General features: G+C 41.4%; 1 long non-coding RNA gene across 1 annotated transcript in view; it reads left to right on the top strand.

Moving 5' to 3' along the window:
• Positions 1–10,638, top strand: part of LOC308485169 — a 58,321-nt gene extending 47,683 nt beyond the window's left edge. The window contains exons 3-4 of the long non-coding RNA XR_013990442.1: positions 9,595–9,691; positions 10,073–10,638. This is a non-coding gene — a long non-coding RNA (uncharacterized lncRNA). The remainder of the gene's footprint in view (positions 1–9,594; positions 9,692–10,072) is intronic.
• Positions 10,639–17,765: the final 7,127 nt, after the last annotated feature.

Raw genomic sequence — 17,765 nt, 5'->3', positions numbered from 1 at the left:
AAAACACATCAAATGCTGGAAAAGTTAGGTCAAAAATTGTTCATTCCAAAAAATAAAAAAGTCAAACTTCCTGTAAAATATACTTGGTACTGTGGCATTGAATTAAACTATATGCGTTCTGTTTTTGTATTCTGATTGTACAGAATTGAGCTGAATGTAGGCATGTGTTATATAAGTAATGTAAGTAATACTCATTGGTTACTTTCTTAAAACAGAGGCACTTTGCACATCCTTAGAGGCACTATTTTTTCATTATTTCTGCACATATTTCAGAGTTAATCAAGACAATGGAGATGGTTTCTGGATCTAGTCTTTGGGAACTCTAACTGGTAACCCTAAGCTCTGGTAATGTATCAGTTGCTTGATGTAGTGCATAGCATTTGTAGAAGTCATGTGGCAGTATAAATTTAGGCCAGGAAAAGATCTAAAAGTCTACTTGCTCAATGATTTTCTCCCTATGTGTTAATGTTCCCTTTGTTTATCTGTTAAGAGTGGCTTCAGACATAATGAGACACTGCACTCAAACATGGACTGTAGACACTTAATTGTTTTGCCCATTAGTTTTCAATTTGCATATTCATCTTTTCAACTTTCAGTGTAACACCTAAAGAGGGAAGCCAACCACTTTTTTTTTTTTTTTACCAACTCCGAAACTGTAAAAGCTGCCCTTACAAGAAACCCACTACAGTGGTACCTCGGGTTGAGAACTTAATTCATTCTGGAGGTCTGTTCTTAACCTGAAACTGTTCTTAACCTGAAGCACCACTTTAGCTAATGGAGCCTCCTGCTGCCACTGCACGATTTCTGTTCTCATCCTGAAGCAAAGTTCTTAACCCGAGGTACTATTTCTGGGTTAGCGGAGTCTGTAACCTGAAGTGTATGTAACCTGAAGCGTATGTAACCCGAGGTACCACTGGACATCTATCCTTCTGAAATTTGACGAGATTCATGACATTAGAAGGGTCTATCATACCTGCACCCTGTTGAGCCTGGAAGGACAAAACTGCCACTACCACCTCATGGTTGAAGAACTAGCACAGCTGATGTCTTTCACATTTCTGTCACCCACAGAACAGCACTATGAACTCCATAGAGAGAGTCTATATCCGGCATGGAAGTAACACATTATCCCTCATTTCAGTGCAAACTATTTTACCCAAATGAGGGACAATGGATGGAAGGAAACAGGGAATGCATAAGTAACTCGAGAATCTGGACTGGAATTTGAAATACACATTTTTTTCTAACTTCAGTTTTGGAGGGGAAAAATGTATCTTAGCAACCCCCCCCCCCCAAAAAAAACCCCACACAACTAAAAGTGCATGACAATAACCCTTCCAGTTCTCCATTTTCAAATTTTACAGTGTTCTGTCAACCTATAGCAACTGCAGATCAGCAGCTCCTTATGTCTTTTATATTTGTGACTCCAAATCTCCATGGAATGCTTAACTCCAACCGGATGGGATTAGCAGTACAATAAAGCCATTTGTCTCCAAAAGCCAACATTTGTTGGAATAATATTTCTACCATCCGGTGGGTAGCATCTGTTACCAACAGGGAGGTATATCTTCCTGTTGGTGTCTTTAAGGATTGCATAATAATGGGCGCAATCCAACAAAGATTAAGAACTTTAAGGTTGCAAACCGAAGCACAGTTACAAAGGAGTAAGACTCGATGAGCTCAGTGGGCCTTACCTCTGAGTAAACATGCATTAACAGTGTTGCCTATTTCAATGATTTCAGTGGGAAAGTGAACTATGTGTTTAATGGTCTCCAGTTGAAACAATAACTTGACAGCACTCAGTTTTGGGTGGATGATGCTAAGTGTTTGGATTGAAGAGCAGCTGCTTAGTGATCCTGTGCTAGCTTGTGACACCAGCAGTTTCTGGGAGTTCAGTATGTAGGAAGGTTTTGAATAAAAATGTTCACCAGCCAATAGCATACCCTCCAACATTTCTCTGATGAAAATAGGGACATCCGGGGTCAAATCAGAAACCGGGATGGCTTCTCTAAATCAGGGACATCCCTGAGAGCCAGCGTGGTGTAGTGGTTAAGACTCGTAATCTGGTGAACCGGGTTCGCTTCCCCACTCCTCCACATGCAGCTGCTGGGTGACCTTGGGCTAGTCACACTTCTCTGAAGTCTCTCAGCCCCACTCACCTCACAGAGTGTTTGTTGTGGGGGAGGATGGGAAAGGAGATTGTTAGCCGCTTTGAGACTCCTTCGGGTAGTGATAAAGCGGAATATCAAATCCAAACTCCAAACTCCCTGGAAAATAGGGACACTTGGAGGGTCTGCAATAGGACTGAACAATGAAAAACATGAATATACTTGTCCATTAGCTAATGCAGCAGGAGACCAGGCAGCCATCAATAATAGAATGGAAGTTGTTGGATAACTGAGGCAGGCCAAAAATAGTCAGGAGAATCTGGTCTTGCATCCTGCTGCATCTGGATATTTAAAGTATATGAGTGCTTTCCAGCTTTCAACACCCATTCATGGACTCTCTGCTATTGTGTCCCCCACCCCCACCTTTCAATAAAACCAAAGAGTAAAATTATTAGTACAAAATGGTTGGCCTGTAGACTCTCACATAAAAGACAGCCAGACAGCCAAAATATTCCAGCCTGATGTTTTGATTAAAGTAAAAGGAAATAGGAGTGAGTATTAAAATGTATTTTTGTTTTTTTAAAACTGGAAAGACAAAATTATTCATGGATTTCCCATTTCTAGTCATTAAAGTAATGGCTTACTGGAGTAAGAGCTGATTGCAGGATTTTCCCATTGTGACTCATTAACACTTGTATGTTTCCTTCCCATCTTCAAAACTGAAATGTAGCGCTGCGTGGCGTAATGAAAGGCATTTAGCTCTTTCCCTGCACCTTATGTAAGTTGGCAAAATTGCAATGCCTTCAGTCTAATTGGATCTGTTTCTACCAAATTTGTTCTCATTTGTCTAGCAATACATGACAACCCTTTACAGCAGCTTATGGCACCTGAAGACGTTTTCTCCAATTCCAAAGTATAAAATGACATTTTTGAAGGTCATAATTGTAGATTTAAAAACAAAAAATTGAGTGTGAATTTATTTCTTCCTTGTCATATTCTTTGGGAAGACAGGCCTATTTCATATATTATTTTCTGATCTGGAGATTATTCACCATTTTGGAATACCTCTTGTTTATTCGGCTTGTATCTCATAATCACAGAAGCTGCTCAGAATGGAGACCACACAGTCAGATTTTTTTTTTATTTTTAAAGTGCAGCCCTAACCTAGGCATGTTTACCTGAAAACAGAGTCACACTGACTAAATGAAGCTGGTCATCTCATTATTTCCATTGTATGGATGGATAAGAAAAGGTAAGAATAGAGAGGTGTCCCCCAGATCTCTGACTCAGAGAGATGTGAATGGGAACTTGGAACATCTCATCTCTACAAGAGTTCCACAGGCCAAAGAAATTGCTTGAATGGGGTGGCCCATTCAGAAGTATCAAGCTCAGTTATGTAGCATGGGATCTTAGGGGAGAAGACCCACTTGGTGGTAGAACATTTGCTTTGGATGCTGAAGGTCCAATCCCTGGCATCTCTGGGCTGGAAGAAACACCCACATTAAAGCCCAGAGAGCTACTGTGTGTCAGTGAAGACAGTACTGGGCTAGATGCATCAATGGACTGATTCAGTATAAGGCAACTTCACATGTCCCTATGGACAAACCTGAAGGCATGTGCGTTGGAGGTTTCTGGATGGTGCCCCAGATGCAGCAGACTACTGAATTGGACCACACTAGTTGTTTTAGGTATAACATTATAATGAGCAAATATTTTAAAAATGGGAAAAACAGATGTGCTGTTTGTTGAAATACAGTGGGTGAAATGATTCATAGGTTGTTAAACTGCTTTTCGCAGTTCATGAAATCACTTCCCTGTCCAGAACTCATTTGGAACTTGGAGTATTCGTACTCATAGGCTATTGATCCGCATTAGGCAATAATGTGCCTGAAAATCTATTTTAGCTGTGCCTGATTCCACCCACCTTGGTGGCATCTCTTGTTTCCGTTTCTTGATGGCAACATTGAAGAAGGAAATCCATCCAGGCCCACACACAAGCGACTACTCCACAGCCAAGAATTTCATTTTATTTTTAAAAAGCCTAGAGGAAAAAAATACATTTTTGAATTTAACAAGCAGTATATTCTAATGAAGCAAGGCTCCACACCATCATGGTAGCAGCTAACAAAGATGTCTGCATTAGCAATAGAGCTGGGGAAAACATAACAAATAGAAAAGGCAGGCATGAGAGAAAGCCATGAAACCAAGATGTGTGACTTTTGCACAATGGAAAAGATAGGCTTGGAAGGAGGGAGCGAGATGCAAAAAACGAAAGGGAAAAAAGAGCTCAGTCAAATTAGGAACTTGGCACGATCTCTTCCGTCACCCACACAAACTTTCTGCTCTTTTTATGCCAAAGGAGAACAAAGATTGTTGGAAAAAGTGGATGCATTCAGCAATAAATGCCAGGATATTAGCAAAATGAATAACAGCTCTGGGCAAAATACGAGTCAGCTGGGGATTGCATAACATTGCTAAGATGGGGGAATTCCATAATGTGATATAGCAAGTGTTCAATCAATCAATCAATCAATCAATCAATCAATCAAACATAAGCATATATTTTATCCCTGACAGTTAAAGAAGCAAAGCAATGAAGCCCTAACGTAAGGAGCAGCATATGCAATGAAAGTTTGTCCTTGGTTAAAAATGGCTTGGATCCAGACCTTCCTCTTGACTCGTTGACTGAGCTTTGCTCAGAGAAGGACCCTTTCCACTCACGGAACAGAATCATTGGATCCAATCCATTGTGCTTGCAGCTCCATTGGCGTAATGGAACATGATTCCCAGCAGGCAGCAAATCCACAGTGCTGCTAAGATGCTAATTTTCATCTGAGCTGTTTGGCACTGGGAAAAGGCTGCCTCCAGAAGTGGCTGGCTCTCCTTCAACAGAGATATTTAAGCAGCAGGGGCTGGATAGCCGTCTGTCAGAGATGCTGTGCTTGCCAAGTTGTGCACTGGTCAGGGGATAGTCTAAATCATGGGTAGGCAAACTAAGGCCCGGGGGCTGAATCCAGCCCAATTGCTTTACAAATCCAGTCCGCAGACGGTCTGGGAATCAGCGTGTTTTTACATGAGTAGAATGTGCCCTTTTACAGTGGTACCTTGGTTTGCAACCGTTTTGGATTGCAACCGTTTTGGATTACAACCACGTCAAAACCTGAAGTGTGTGTCCCTTTTTTTTGGATTACAACCCCCCCCCCCTTTTTTGGAGGCCCCATTGGCGAAAGTGCGCCTTGGGTTACAACCTGTTTTGGTTTACAACCGGAACAGATTATGGTTATAAACCAAGGTATCACTGTATTTAAAATACATCTCTGGGTTATTTGTGGAGCCTGCCTGGTGTTTTTACATGTGTAGAATGTGTGTTTTTATTTAAAATGCATCTCTGGGTTATTTGTGGAGCATAGGAATTAACTCATCCCCCCAAAAACAATATAGTCTGGCCCCCACATGGTCTGAGGGACAGTGGACCGGCCCCCTGCTGAAAAAATTTGCTGACCCCTGGTCTGGATGACCCCCAGGGTTCCTGCCAACTCTCAAATTCTATGATTCACATGCAGCTCACTGCAAAAAAGCAGTGGGCATAGGTTTACAGAAAGAAGTACTGAAGTATTCCTCCTCCATCTGGGCTTTGAGAGAAGGGTGGGGGAAGCATGGGAAGGGGAGGGGGTTTGGGAGCGAGGGGCAGAAAAAGGATTCAACACTCTCTCTCCAGCCCACTGCTGGAAATTGCCCCACCCTGATGTGCCAATGCTATTTGATGGTGATCCATGCTGAAGACATTGGCCTGATGCCATAACATGCAGTCCTACCTCTAGGAAAGTGTGAACTTTCCTCCTTGTGCTAATACTAACAGAGTCTCTGTTTAAAAAGAGCACCCTGGATGGGAGTTTGTTAATGCAGCCTTGAAGAAAGACCAGAGAATCCACTTGGCATTTGTGTTTCCCAAGACCACCCACACGCTAAATGCTGCCTTACAGCTTCTTGAACTTTCCAGAGGAATTGAAAGACGTCCTGATGAAGCATTTGTTAGGGAGAAACATGTTCTAGCCTTGCCACTTGGTCTCTCTCTTGCCACTTTGGTCTCATGTAACCGCAGGATGTTTTGCTACCCAGCTGAGCATAATGGGCTGGCACATGACTATGTGCCTTCTGCCAATGCTGCAAGCAGGGGGGATACTGTCTTGGGTTCTCAAGGAAAATGATAGCCTAAAGGTTCAGGCTGATCAATATGATAGTTATACTAATATCCCTGGAACATCTAAAAGATGATCACTCATACTGACGCTCCAAAATAAATGCAATACGTGCAATCAATTAAGCTGTCTGATGATATCTTGCTGCTAGTCATTTTCCTTTATGGATTTTAGAAAATGAGCCCCAAACTGAGATCCTGTTGTTTATTGAGCATGTATTGCAAATCATTTGCAAGTGTAATAACAGACAATGCCAGATCACATCACTGATGTGATTTATAATTCTATAAGCCAGATTTCCAATTAAGTATCTAATGATGCTTTAATTACTGAAATTAATACAGAGGACTAAATTGCATGAATCCAAAGGTTCTCATGCACCCACTTTTAAAAAATTGACCACATTCTGCCATGCCACATCCCCAAATTGTGGCCACATAAGTACACAGACTTGTTTTACGCCAAGAGGAAAAAGCAAAACCTTATCTGAATAAAGTAAGTTAGAGAGAGAGCTGGTCTACAGACTTCAGCCACCATGAAGAAGCCACTGTAAACCCCACAGCATGACAGCTCTCATCCTGTGATGAACTGTTCATGTGGAAGAGCACTCTGAACTTTGTCAACTTTCTGAAACAAAAACTGGGATGGTGAAAACTCCCCAATTCACTCAATATGAATGGTTCTCTGTGTGATGACACACATCATATACATGGATTTACAGTGGCTTCTATATTGTGGCTATACTGGTGGTTCAAGGCACATTTCCATGGAATCAGTGGTATTCAGGCCAGACTCATATGACCAAGATGATGGCTTCTTCTTTTTCATATTCATATATATATATATATATATATATATATATATATATATATATATATATATTTGTGAGCTAAGAAGCTCACAAAGTATAAAATCCAGTTATAGAAACTTGGTTAGTTCTGCTGTGGCCTGATGATTATTAGCCTGTGGTACTACAGAAGCAGGATTTTTCAATCGTGACACCAGTATTGTGGAACACTCTCCCTGACAAAATATGAGAGCCTCCATTAGTATGGGCATTCTGCCACACAACTGTTTAGAGACAAACGTACCCCTGATCTCCTTACTTGAACCTCCTGTTTTAACTGTTTTAAATATTTTCCTGTCTGTTCCAGTTTTAAAACAGGCATGTTTTACTGTCTGTTTTTATTGTGAATGTTTAGTTTAACATTTTGATTAAATTGGTTTTATTGTGTATTTTACTTGTAAATGACTTAGAAGCTATTTATGCGGGATATTAATTAAATGATTAATTAATGATAGGAAAATGTGAAAATCCATTCTTAAAATATACAAGAGGACAACGTAGCTATTAAAACAAGAGAATCAGCTGAGAAATCACGGGAATGGCTGAGTAAACAGGTGTGTCTTCAAAAGCCCATGAAATGTCAATATAGATGGGCTTTCTCAAATTTCGGTAGGGAACGTGTTCCATAACACCACCATTATCAATGAAAAAGCTTGCATCCACATTGTCACAAGCCAATAATACTCAAGACTCATTGGGTTCCATTTGTTGATGCCCTTGGATTCATGTGGTTAGTTCCTTGTTCATAGGCCTCCTTGTACGTCACCTCTATTCCAACAGAAACTCTTCTAAAGGTGAGTATACAATAGCATAAAGGAATGGTCCTGCATGCTGAGCAGCTGTACAGAAACATATCGCCTCAAAGAGTGGAATTTACAGTAGCCACCATGTAGCCACTTGATTGCAACAATTTGTCTTTGCCTCCAAATAAATTAGCTTAGGATCAGACCATTTAAAATTAAACCCACAAAAGCAGGTTATTAATCACGGTATTTCCTTCCTCCCTTCTAAACGCGGCAGAGCTCCTTGCCTGAGGAAATGCTTCCAAATAGTCATTGTTACCTTGTGGAATGGGAACAGTTATCATTTTTCTTCAAGGAAGCAGCGGTTCATGCAGACTTCTGCCTGTGAATGAATGCAGACCACCATTCATCAAGTGGCAGCACTGCGGCATTCACAGCAGCAGATGGCACGGTAGGGTGATAGCGCTCACCTGACCTCCAAACAGCTGAGTCGCTGGTGGTTACTGGGAGGGATGGGCGAGGTGGCGGGGAGGTCAGTGCTGTGCAAGTGCACTGACAGTTCCAATCTGGGACTCCTGCCAATGCATTTGCACTGTGCCAACTCCCTGCTGCCTTGCTCTTCTGCCTCTCCTTCCTGGTAATCAGTAGAGATCCATCAAGTGGTAATCAAGTGAATGCCACGACTCCACTGTGCTGCCCACTACTGGGCATTTGTGCTCTCCCTTTGGTTTCTGTAGCAACAGGCCAAGTGGGGAGAGTATTGCTGCTTCCTTTCCCAGATTACGAATAACTTATGGAAGGGCGATGAACGTCTCACCAGTTTATTTATATATAAGAAACCCCCTGAGATATTTCTGTACTGCCTGTTGCCAGAAACGGGCACAGGGCAGTTTGCAGCAAAACAAGCCACTACAGAACACAATACATATTAAGCAGGAACATAAAAAAATAATTATCAAGAAGTACAAAAACAAGAAAATTACCACCTCATAACTTCTAAATGACTACCGATCAAAAAGCCTGACAAAAGGGTGAGTTTTTACCTGGCATCTCCTATCTATCATGAGGGCAAGAGCACATGTGAGTTGGCAGGAAGATCCAGATTACTGTTTTGCTAGGAGATTTACATGCTTACCATGGTAAGTTATCACTTGATGTCAGGGATGGGACTGAGGAGGAATGGTGGGGACTGCCCTCCCCTCTTCCTTAACCTTTCTGAGAAGAGGAGGACAGTATATATTTAGAACAGTGGTTTGCAGAAGGTCATAGTTCAGGGGCTGCAGAGGGGAGAAGCTGGGAAATATTGAGAGAGGGGCAGGAGGAAGAGGAAGCACCAGGGAAGAGACAGCTAACAGACTCAGTATCTTGGGAAAGCATTCCTGAGCCCCCCTCTCCCAGGACCCGGAGTGCATTGAGAGTAGTAGAACAGAAAGCTCAGAGGCAGAAAGCGCAGATCAGTTGGTGCACAGATGACGTAGAATAGGAGAGACGTAGGGGGTGGGACTTTACTTGGAGCAATGCCATTATCTAAGAGAGACTGCATTCCTTCTGTGTGAATACTAAATAAAGTAGTTGGTAAGAACTCTTTTTGTTTATCTGCTTCTTGGCTGCCACTGTGGGAGGGATAGGATTCCCTGAAGCCTCACACTTGGTAAATGATTAAATGTATCCATTCTGTGTATATATTTAAACTAGAGATATGGACCCTGCAGCCCTCCGGATGTCATTCTGCTCCAGAGCTCATGATCCCTGACCATTGGCTATGCTGGCTGAAGCGATGGATGTCGCAGCCTGGTAAGACCTGGCAGGCCACAGGTTCTCCACCCCTAGTTTTAGCAGGATATCTCAGCTAAGACAGCTGCTTTGAAAATTAGCAAATGTCAACTCCTACACACACACACACACACACACACACACACCATCTAGAAGTCACTTTGTGTCCTGGCATTCCACAACTAATTGCTCTTCATCATCTTCATCTGCAGGCAACAGACTGGTGATGAGGAAATTGAGATCATTAGGATGCTCTGTTATGATCCAAATTAAATATTACGGATTTGCAGAGGGGACATAGGCTAGTCATGGTAGATTGAGAGATGCAAGAGGCAATATGAAATTATTAAGAATTTTCTCTCTCTTTTTCATTATGATGGGACTCATGGATGTCCAATGAAGCTGAATGTGGGAAGATTCAGAAAAAAGAACTTACTTCTTCACTATGGAATTTGCTCCTACAGAAGTCTGGGATGGTCACCAGCTTGGATGGCTTTAAAAGAGGATAGACAACTTCATAGAGGATAAGGCTATGTTCTACCTCCACTGTTGTGGCCATTATTATTCTGAATACCTGTTGCTGGAAACTGCAGGAGTGGAGAGTGCTCTTGCATTCAGATCCTGCTTTTTGAGCTGCACATTGGTATCTGTTTAGCCAATGTGAGAACTGTTATGTACTAAGCTTGGATCCTAGAATAATAAGCAAATAGAATCCTAAAATGCAACAACTGATTGGCTTGCAGGAAAAGACCAATCAGGCTCAAGGAGGAAGTTAATCAGCGTATTAGGCTGGTGGGATCATAGAATGCAACAACTGATTGGCAGGAAAAGACCAATCAGGCTCCAGGAACGAAGCAGAATCAGCCAATCAGACAGGACTCATTGTGTAAATAATGTATATAAAAGCCTGAGGTTTGTGGGGCAATCAAATCACTGTTTTACAAGCTGCAATAAATAGCATGAAATCACTACAGGACTCCGAGTATATTTCAAGAACGCAATGCCGAACTAGATAGGCCTTTGGTCTGATCCAGTAGGCTCTTCTTATGGGATGTCTTTGGCAATCTTTGCACAGTTCCCATCACATGTAGTTTGGATCTCTGACAGCCTGTCTTTGACCACATCATCTCCCTCTGGCCCTTTTGACCCCCATTTTCTCATCTGTCAGAACTACAAGCAAGCTGCAGCCTGTCTTGGACCTCGGCTGAGGCCTGACATACCTAGATTGGAAAACTAGATACAAAATTCATAATTCTAGATGCTCAGAGATTTCATTAGGGAAGGGGAAATGCCATTTTCTCTCAGATGGGAAAGTATGACTATTGATTTGCTTTGATAAATAGATAGATGATGATGATAGATAGATAGATAGATAGATAGATGAATGAACAAGCCAGAAAAGAAACAACAAACAAACAAACAAATCCCAAGTTCACATTTCTGTTGTAAATCAAATCTCCCAAAATGTTCCAAAACCCTGTCTGGGAATAATTGTTAATCAGAGAAAGTAAAAGAATTGTTGCACTTCAGCCATTCTAATTAGAAATGCACAGGTAATGAATGAAATACAGGAACAAACAGCCCATGAAGAATTCAAATGAGCTATTTTAATGATGCCTACCTCTACTAATGATTAAATGAAAAAGTAGAGGTTTTTTTTCACTTTAAAATAAACAGGCTGATGGGTGGATATTCAATAATACAAGAATCTTGCATCATCTGAGGGCTTGAAGGCATCTGCATAATTCCCAAGTGTGCTATTATAGGCTGTGAAGCTGCCTGGCTCTGCTTCCAGAGTTTTAGATTAGACTTCCTTAACTTGGTGTCATCCAGATACTTTGGACTACAGCATCCACCATCCCCGATTATTGGACATGCTACTTTGGGCTGATGACAGTTGCTGTCCAAAACATCAGGAGGGCATCAGGTTTGGGAAAGCTGTTGGAGGCAGTGCCCAAGGGGAGAGGGACTCAACCCATAACCTATAAATGCCTATAAATAATTTTATTTCATACACAGCCTTATGTCATTCATACCAGATTCAAATGCAGTGGTACCTCGGGATACAGACGCTTCAGGTTACAGACTCCGCTAAAACAGAAATAGTACCTCAGGTTAAGAACTTTGCTTCATGATGAGAACAGAAATCGTATGGCGGCAGCGGGAGGCCCCATTAGCTAAAGTGGTGCTTCAGGTTAAGAACAGTTTCAGGTTAAGAACAGACCTCCGGAATGAATTAAGTACTTAACCCGAGGTACCACTGTATTTCATGTGCAATATGGTTGCTGGTGAAAAACAGCTGCTGCTGGGTGAAGGCTCCAAGCTTCAGCTAAAATGCCTGCTATTGGCTAAGCATTAAGATCACATGGATCACTTGGTGAGTGCTGATGCCATCAGCGCACCTTCCCAGGGGCTGGCATGGCATTCATGATCACTTAACCTGCCTTATCAGTGTAGGAAGGTGACCGCAGCCATTACAACTGTGGCATGGAGTCCATACTATGCAGAAGTATGCTTTTCACTGGCAACGACAGCAAACCCTTGCTATAAGTTCTACTACATATTTCACCAACTTGGGGCACTCCAGATGTGTTAGACTAAAAGCCCATGCAGGCTGGAGCCAGTTAGAGTTGTAGCCCAAAACCTCTGGAGAGCTCCAGGATAGAGAATGATGTTCTACTAGATGTGTGAGGGTTTAGGTAGGTAAATTCATGGTTGGCATTTCTAGTGACAGCTGCAGGTTTATCCTTAAGCTTAACCTGGCCTTCTAATTTAATCCTTACTGTGGAATAATTCTGAAACAGGTTACCATGAGACTTCAAAGGAAAAACCATGGGATTATTTCTGGATTGCAGCTATCATCTTCCAAAGGTCTTGCTAGACCATTAAAGTCTGACAGTCACCATTCTAAGCTATATGGCTATGGATGGCAGGGTCTGTGAACTTTGGATCCCTTAATTTTTCATTTTCCCAGTCTTCATTTCTCAACATTTTGCAACAATTCGTGATTTTTGTTTTTTTAAAAAGAATCTACATGGAAATTAGCCAGCATTTTAGTGAGGAATTCTCCTCATTAAATGCTGCTGCTGCTGCTGCTGATGATTTTATTTATATTCTGTTCACTTGACTAGGTTGCCCCAGCCTCTCTGAGCAGCTTCCAACAAAGTATTTAAAACACAATAGAACATCAACCATTAAAAACTTTCTTGAACAGGGCTGCCTTCAGATATCTTCTAAAAGTCAAATAGTTGTTTATATGTTTGACATCTTCAGGGAGGGCCACTACTGAGAAGGCCCTCTGCTTGGTTCCCTGTAGCTTCACATCTTGCAGTGAGGAAAACACCAGAAAGCTCTCAGAGCTAGACCTCAACCACCTTGTGATGCCATTTGCACTTAGCATCTGGAAGCAAAAACTGTTTTTCCACATATGCTAATTTGTTTTAGGATTTCATTAGAGGTGTATTGGGGGAGGGGAGTTCTGAATTTTTATTTTTCATCTGCAAGCTGATTTATAAAGGGCGAGGCACAGACACAAGAACTTAGCGTTCAGTTAAAAAAACAAAAAACACCTCTAGCAAATTTTCAATTAAAAAAATTGTCTGCAAAGAGCCTGTGATTGATTTTGTTGAAAAGAAATTAATTAGTACACTGTGTTCTTGACAAATAATAGATTAGAAGAACAATAGGATGGAAATGTAGGAAGAAAAATAAAAAACAACAACTCAATGAGTGAAGGAAATTTCAGAAGAAACAGAAGACTTGCTGATAAGCCCAAACGGTGACTTCAAAACAACATGGTATATTGTCCAGAATAGAAGATGCTACGACCGACAGGTATTAAAAATGGCTTTCTATGCATAGTTTCAGTGAAAATATTTTAGAAATTGCACAACTGAGGGATGAGAATAAACTCTTTTTATTAGCATCACCAATCTCTGCATTGCATGCTTCACCTCCCAGATCCCAGGTTTTGTGAGTTATATCCCCAGGACTCCTTTGAGATACTGCATATAGAGGTGTAATTGTCTCACTACTTCGCTTGCAGCTTCCACCCGCTTCTCCCCTGTTCTTCATATGGTTTTGCATTTCCCCAGGCAGTAGGAAGTCGCAAGGTGGATTTAAGGATTTTTTTTCAAGTCTTGTGGTATTTTTTGTTTGTTTGTAATATCTGTTTTTTGGTGTGTGTGGTGGTTTTTTTTAAAAAAAAGAATATACAAGCTGAGCAAAGGATGGACTACTGACAAGCACACATGTGGATAATTCTTAACAGTAGCATCAGTTCCACAAAAACCACACTCATGCAGATTTTCAAGGCTGTTTATTGCCAGCCACCTTAAAAAAACAACTATCTCTCCACCGGAAGTAAAAAAGAAGTTACTGTTATTATCATTATCAATTGTCATAACTAATTAATTAAATGCATATACTGCCCTTTATCAAAAAGACACAGGGCGATTTACAACATAGAACACAAAATGTCAACATAAAGCATAATAGCTATATCATATGCATATCAAACAGTTAAAGGTAAAGGGACCCCTGACCATTAGGTCCAGTCATGGCCGACTCTGGGGTTGCGGTGCTCATCTTGCTTTATTGGCTGAGGGAGCCGGTGTACAGCTTCCGGGTCATGCGGCCAGCATGACTAAGCCGCTTCTGGCGAACCAGAGCAGCGCACGGAAACACTGTTTACCTTCCCGCTGAAGCGGTACCTATTTATCTCCTTGCACTTTGACATGCTTTTGAACTGCTAGGTTGGCAGGAGCAGGGACCGAGCAACGGGAGCTCACCCCGTGGCAGGTTTTCGAACCGCCAACCTTCTGATCAGCAAGTCCTAGGCTCTGTGGTTTAACCCACAATGCCACCCGCGTTCCCTATCAAACAGTTACACAAATACAATTGTAAGAATAAGAGATAAATAATAATTAAAACAGATTCTCATAGCAGCAACAGCACAAAAATAAGGGAGGAGAAAATCAGCAGCAGGGTATCTAAAAAAACAAACAAACTGTGAACAAATACAAAATCTTCACTCTATCCAAAGGTAGTTCTTAACCCCAGCCCTTCCAGAAAATGGCTACCCTTCCAAGTTCTCACCTGGGAGCTTTCCTTTCCTCTCCCAGTCTCTTGCTCTGAAGATCTTCACTTCCCTGTCTGACTTTCATGTGGATGCAGTCCTTGGACCCCAATGATATCCCAGAAGGCAAGACAGTAGAGAGGATATTCCCTGTGGTGTCTCCCACACGCAGACTAGAGAGAGATGATGGAATAATTTAGTAAGTGCTGACAGACTCATGAGTGGGGACACTCCACCGGGTAAAAGAGACATTTCACAGGCGTAAAATGAACTTTATCACTAACTGAGAGAACTCAGGTTAATGCCAGTAAATACTGTATTGTATGTCTCCAATGGTTTCACTAAAAGTTCTGTGCATTTCAGCAAGTTGCGATGAAATCTTTCAGACTGTTCTATGTTGGGAAAGGAATTCCGGTAGTGCTCCTAGATATTGTACTTTAGTTGAGAATTTTGGATCACATCTCTTTCCTGTGATTTTGTGGTTCACTTTCTGCCAACAAAGATGTGTCAAGATTCAGGCTAAAGTAGCTCTCCATGGATTTGCCCCTGCTCAGCTAAAGCCCTTCAAAAATCACAGCTAATTAAGGATCCAATCATACTGCCTCTTCCGTGATTTCTCTGCCCGCAAATTGCTAACTTCATGGTCTTCTGATCAATCCTTGATATGATGACTACATGCTGAGTTCTCCTAGCCTTTTCCGCTGCAGAATTTTAAAATAATTTGAAAAACTCTAGGGAGTGTTTAGACTGTGATTGGGTGAGAAGAACTCGCCTACAACTGACCACAAGACCAAAATAACCAGTCTCTGAGTTCTGATGCACACAGTGTGAGCTCAAATGCTGAAAGCTCAGAAGCCACAAATGGGGCTGTAGAAATTATGCCAAGGCTAAAATTTATGTTCAACAGTTATTCTCCCCCTCAAAGAAAAACCTCAGTGTATGCAATCAATGGAAATGTGAGGGGAAGAGAAATGTCCTTTCTGGAGTGAGGGAAATTAAGACACAGTCAGTGCACATACCACACAGAGCACAAATGTAGCCCTCACATTCACGCAAACACATGCAGACACATAGTTCCCCCCACTGTCTCTCCCACACACCCAAGGGACTAGATCGGGATGGGGAGTCTTTTGCCTTTCAGCTGTTGTTGCACTCTCCACTCTTATGATCCCTGATTATTGTCCCGTGCTGGATGGGGCTGATAGGATTTGGAGTCCAGCAATGTCATATGTCTCCCATGCCTGGGCCAGAGCACTGGAAGGGTTTCGTAGAGAGGAAAAGAGATGTGAGTATGAGAAGGGGGAGATCCAGGGGAATATTTGCAGAGCAAGAGCAAAGAGGCAAGGAGTTAGAGCTCTTCACGCCCCCAAACCATGAGAATTTACAGCCATCTGCAAGTAAATCAATAAGTCACAAGAGAGAATGGAGACCCTTCTTTTGCAAAAGGATCCACAAAGTTAGAAGGTGATACAGTTCTGGGTGATACATTTGGGGAAAGGCATTGTCAGACGGGAACATGTCCAGAGGAGGGAGACCTAGACGGCGAGAGGTTTGGAATCCAAACCTTATGATGAATGGTTGAAAGAGCTGTGTATATTTGATGTGGAAAAGTTTCAGGGGAGACATGTCTTCAAATATCCAAAGGGCTGTTGCCCAAACTGTGCTCTCTGTTCTTCCAGAAGGCATAACTAGAACTAATAGCTTGTAACTGCTGGGAGACAGGTGATGGATAATGAAAATAAGAAGAAGTAAAATGTATAAGGAAACTAATATAACTAACAGTAGTTGTAAATGAATACAGACAGACAACAAGAATTGTATAAGCAATGAGGACTTATTTGTTTATGGATACACTATGGACAAATATGGAAAAAGAAAAACAATATACAAAATGGAAGAAAATAATGCGATAAAATTATATGTGATATAAAAAAACCAGAAGAAGGAAGGAGGGAAGCCAGCTCTGAAGAGCAAGTATAAATGCAAAATGTAATACAATATGTGTATGTGGAGTATCTAATTGAAAAACTAATAAAGATTAATTGAAAAGAAAAAATAACTAATAGCTTGTAACTTCTGGGAGACAGGTTTCAGCTAAACAATCAGGGATCCTGTAATTGCATCCTGGATTGGAAATACTGTGTTGAACAGAAGGGTTGGACTAAATGAACTCAAAGGGTCCTTCCAATTCTATAATTCCAAGACTACCCATGGTTAGTAAGAGCACTTACTGAAGATTAACATTGTGACGAGCCACTCCAAAGCCCGCATGCAAGGTTGAGCTTTGGGAGGGGGGAGCATTGTGGGCATCGATTGAAGCAGTACTCTAGGTCACCTGCCTCTCCCTTAGCATAATGCTCTCATTGAAACAGAAGTTACTGTACTGGAGATTTAGAGCAACCTGCACGAAGAGCAGTGCACTCTCCTTTGAGGCATTTGTAGCTGTCATTTTATTGCTCGAGACTTATGAATGGTGGTATTGTTGCAAACAGCTGTAGCATGAAGACGTTTAAGCTAGACATTACTGCCTGTGGCGTTTAGTGCTCAAAATGTTTCAAACACTGAAATTACAATTTATAGAAGTAATTTTTTTATATATATAAAAAAATGCACCATGCATAGCCTATTTAGCTCCCGGTACCTTTCATGGGCTTGAGCCTCCAGTATTATTATTATCACACCGGCTGTGCATTTAACCCCAGCTAGTCAGAATCAAATGCGAAAAGCATGCAATAAATATTGTTTTCATCTTGCAGTTACAGTCTCATAACTTTTGTATCCAGAGAATAAAATGCAATGGCAATTATAGCACTCTCCCCGGAAAGTAATTATTATGGTTCCTCTGCTGGTTGTCATTTCCCCAGTAAAATTAATTGTCTTACATATGCCGACTTAGTGAAACGTAAGTAGAAAGCTCAGTGTGCCACTAATTATTTATACCCCTTGAAATATCTGATTATGTAGATTGCAAACGTTAATATCATTTCTTCTGGATCTTTTGGGGTCTAAGTAAAACAT

Source organism: Podarcis pityusensis, assembly GCF_964106645.2.
Source record: "Podarcis pityusensis genome assembly, chromosome: 9".
Lineage (NCBI taxonomy): Eukaryota > Metazoa > Chordata > Lepidosauria > Squamata > Lacertidae > Podarcis > Podarcis pityusensis.
This window is presented reverse-complemented; position numbering and strand designations above follow the sequence as displayed.